This window comes from Sceloporus occidentalis, unplaced genomic scaffold (genome assembly GCF_023333645.1).
Source record: "Sceloporus occidentalis isolate IW3139 unplaced genomic scaffold, rSceOcc1.0.p SCAF_1, whole genome shotgun sequence".
NCBI lineage: Eukaryota > Metazoa > Chordata > Lepidosauria > Squamata > Phrynosomatidae > Sceloporus > Sceloporus occidentalis.
The window spans coordinates 56,763,552-56,768,207 of NW_028316981.1; positions in this window are offsets into that span (position 1 = coordinate 56,763,552).

Consider the following 4,656-nt stretch of genomic DNA (forward strand, 5'->3'; position numbering starts at 1 on the left):
TTCCCCGGCTCTCCGGGCCTGGCTTGGCCTCCCGGGCCTCTGCCCCGCTCTCAGCCGCCACCATCTACCTGGAAGGGGCAGGGAGAGCCGCCGCCTCCTCCTCCTGCTGCTGCTGCCTTTGGAGCAAGGGGCTCCGTGGCGGCGGCGGCGGTGGCGGCAGAGGCAACGGCAGCATCCTCCCTGCCTTCTCCTCCTCCTCCTCTTCTTCTTCCTCCTCCTCCTCCTCCTCCTTTTCCCGCTGCCCCGACAGGGCTCCCGTCTGCCCCGATGGTCCGCTCCGCCCCCTCCCCCTCCTCTGGTGGTAGCGCCCACCCGCCTGGCAGAAGGCGAGGGTGAAGCCCACCCCTCCGCCATCTTCCTTGTGGGCAGAAGGGAGGGGTCTCCCCTCGGAATGGAAGAGAAGGAGGCTGAAGTCTAGGGAAACTCTTGCGGCAACAGCTTTCTTTCACTTAGTCTCAAAGGGGCTACAAGATCTCTCCATCATCATCATCATCATCATCATCATCATCATCATCATCATCATATCCAACCGCATCTGAGGAAGTAGACTGAAGTCCAGAAAAGCTCATGCTGCCCATCTCTTTCTTTCATAGTTTTTTGTGGGTTTTTCGGGCTCTGTGGCCATGTTCTGGAACAGAGATGCCAGCCACAGATGCTGCAAAATGTCAGGAATAAACGCTTCTAGAACATGGCCACTTAGCCCAAAAAACCCACAATAAACTATGGATGCCGGCCATGAAAGCCTTCGACTTCACATTCTTTCTATCAGTTAGTCTCAAAGGAGCTACAAGATCTCTCTGCATCTAGCATCACATACAGTTGGAAGAGACCCCAAGGGCCATCCAGTCCAACCCCATTCTGCCATGCAGGAACTTTCAATCAAAGCATCCCAGATAGATGGCCATCCAGCCTCTGCTTAAAGATCTCCAAAGAAGGAGACTCCACCACTCTCTGAGGAAGTGTGTTCCACCGTCGGACAGCCCTTACTGTCAAGAAGTTCCTCCTAATGTTGAGGTGGAATCTCTTTTCCTGGAGCTTGGATCCATTGTTCCTGGTCCTGTTCTCTGGAGCAGCAGAAAACAAGCTTGCTCCCTCCTGAATATGACATCCCTTCAAGCATTTATACACAGCCATCATATCAATCTCCTCTTCTCCAGACTAGACATACCTAAGAGGCAGCCCCTGGTTCCTACCAGGGAAAGGCAAGGCAGGCAGGGCTGCGGAGAGAGGTCCCGTCTGGAGTGGAAGGAGTCCTGCAAGGATCCCCCGGAGCTCTCCAACATCCTGGTCTGGATCTGGAGATTTCAAAGCCTGCCATCCTAAGGATGCTGTTGTAGTTGTTGTTGTATGCCTTCAAGCCATTTCAGACCCTAAGGGGACTCTGCCGTGGGGTTTTCTTGACATGTTCCTTCAGAGAGGGTTTGCCATAGCCATTTTCTAAGGCTGAGTGAGTGTGACTCACCCAATAAGGGTTTCCATGGCTGACCCAGGACTGGAACCTGGGACTCCAGAGTCTCTCAAACCACCACAGCAATCTTGACAGAGAGCAAAGACCCCCATTGTATCCAGCAGAGCAATGTTGTCCCTCAATCCATAGGGAGAGGTGGGTAAAAGATGATGATGATGATGATGATGATGATGATGATGATGATGATGGAGCTCTCTTGACATTTTATGCACCTCCAAAGTTGTATGGTTTAGTACTGTTGAACCAGTCTGCAATGCACTCGAGACAGAGATACAGAAACAAAAGACTTCATCTTGCAAAGGGATCATGTAGCACGTTTGAATAACTGAAGGAAAGAAGTTGGTAGCATGAGCTTTCCTAGACTTGAGGCTACTTCCTCAGATGCATGAGGAAGTAGGCTCAAGTCTAGGAAAGCACATGCTACCAACTTCTTTCCTTCAGTCAAATGGGCTACAAGAGCCCTTGCATACTGATTTTTTCCAGACTAACGTGGCTATACCTTTGAAGACTTCATCCTCTTATTCTGCCGACTAATAGAGCCCCATTTAGGGTAAAGAGCTACAATTAAGGATCAACATCAGTATTGTTGCATAAAGCAAGAAAGTTCAGGCCTCTGGTTTTCCAAGAGGCACAGCTTCTTGGAAAGAATCAGAGGAAGAAAGTCACTGGGTTAATGCAGAGGCTGCAAGGGAGGTTGGGGTGTAAGAGAGAACCACAGATGTTGCCCTCAGCAGTAAAGAGGAAGGGCAGAATGAAAACATAGTAAAATCAAGAAAAGATATCACCACTAACTTCACTGTAGTCAGAAATCTACTCCTGGAGAAGTTACTTTGTTGCATTTCAATTCTCAGTATCCCCCAGTGGCATTGCTGGCTGGGAGAGTCTAACAGCTGTAGTCCCAAAATGTCATTTTCCCAAAATCTGGAAAATATTATGGTCAGGGGCTGTCTAGAACTTCAAAATGAAGCTTTGACCTCCCTAACCTGCCATGTCCAAAAAGCTGGCTTCCTTTTTGACACATGCCATTTCTTTGCCCAGATCATTTGCCCCCCCCCCCCCCCTTCTCGTGTCCTCAGCCCTTTTTCTTTCCTCTCTACTAGTATAGCCTCATTTACTACTCACTTTCTGTGAAAGAGACCTGCCAAGTCAGTCCCTCCTGTCCCTCCCTTTGGGATAGTCCTTCCTAATAGCCAGGGTGACCATGCAGCTTCGGTTGTAGCCCTACGACTGCAATTCCCAATTGCAACTCCCAAAACATACATTTTTAATCCTGCTGGAAGGGGTGAGTGCTCTGAATTCCTTCTCAGGAAACACAATTTTTAATTAAACCAGGGAATCAGGAAATTGCTGCTAGACTGTCATACCCACACTCTTGACTAAAGAGGAGAAACTCTCTTTTTTACATTTCTGCTTGCTTTGTCCTATTATTATTATTATTATTATTATTATTATTATTATTATTATTTTGAATTGTTTCCAGCTAGACTGGCTGTAACTTGGTTCAGAATGCCTGGCATTTCTCCCAAATGTTATTAGACCTCCAACTGCAGGAGGAAGGGGTTGACATTGGTTTGGGGTGGTGAACTTTCTTCTTCATACCAAAATGATCATAGAAACCAGTACCAGGTACATTCAAGGATTAGAACTGCTCACCTACTTGATTTCATGCATCTTGTGAGCCAGTTCTTCTGTTGTAAACAGGGTAGACCGTGTGTGCATGCACATGCACGCATAACTGCAAGGAATGCATCACTGATCGGGAATGTGTGACCTTCTAGCTGTGGTTGGGCTGCAGCTCCTTTTAGCCTGAACCAACATGGTCAGTTGTGAAGGAGTTTATGGGTTGCAGGACAACTCTATCTGGAGAGCCATGTGTTCCCCAACCCAAGGACAAGGGGGGGGGGGGGTTACATATGTATGGTGTTGTCTAATCATTAATAGCAACCATAGGGTGTCCAGCTCTGTATTAGGACCGTGGTCTCACTAAAAACTGCCCCTCCACAGTTGCTATTAGCTCTTGGAGGGCAGCTTCTAATATGCTAATAGACGTTTCCCTCTCAGGATGCATAGCAGCTCCCAAGATAGTGGTTTGATTTTTACAGGGAGTCAATGGCAGCTAGTGACTTCGGCATCAGTGGGGCAGTAAATCTGTCCTGTAACTTTAAAAGAACTATCCAGGGTGCTGAACCTATTTTTGTGTTGAGCTTCAGCACCTTGGACAGCATCTTTAAGTTTCAGGCTGGGATTGACATGGAGGCCACCAGTCGCCATTGCCGGAGGTTCAGCATGGAAGAAAGCCACCCCCACTCCTTGTTCAGGCTGATTTTAGTCCACAACCACCCTCTTTACGTACTTGCTATTTGCACTGGGGATGTTACATGCATTTTTTCATCTTATTAATTAGTTAGTTTGGTCCTCCTCTCCAGCTTGGGATCTGATTCCAACAGCTTTAAAAATTGTATTTTTATGACCCAAAAGAATTCCAGTGCCCCTCCAATTGGAAGGAATTTTGACTTCACCTAAATAGAGCCAATGTACTGAAAATTGAATCATGTTGTGGTGGTGGTGGTGTGACTTCAAGCCATTTCTGACTTGTGGTGACTCTCAGGTTAATCTATCATGGGGTTTTATTGGCATGTTTGTTCTGCAGGAATTTGCCTTTGCCTTCCTTTGAGGCTGAGAGAGTGTGCCTTACCCAGGATCACCCAGTGGGTTTCATGGCTGAATGGGGATTTGAGCCCTGTTCTTCAAAATCATAGTCCAGTGCTCAAACCACTACATCATGCTGGCTTTCACCTTCTGTTTTATTTGGGAGGGAAAGAAACAGCACAAAGCTCCCACCCTATTCCTAATATTGGGTGAGACAAAAAAAGGACCCTAGTGCCAATTTGTTGGGATTTATTGGGGCAAGTTTTGTCCCAGCCATTTTTTTCCTTGTATGGAAAAATAATACAGTCAGCCCTCCATATCTACAGATTCTTTATCCATGGATTCAGCTATCCATGGCTTGAATATATTTTTAAAAATATATATATTCAAAATAGCAAACCTTGATTTTACCATTTTATATACGGGGCATCGTTTTACTATGCCACTGTATTTAATAGGATTTGAGTATCTATGGTATTGTTATCCATGGAGGATCCTAGAACCAGACCCTAGCAGATGCCAAAGGCCATGTATGTGAT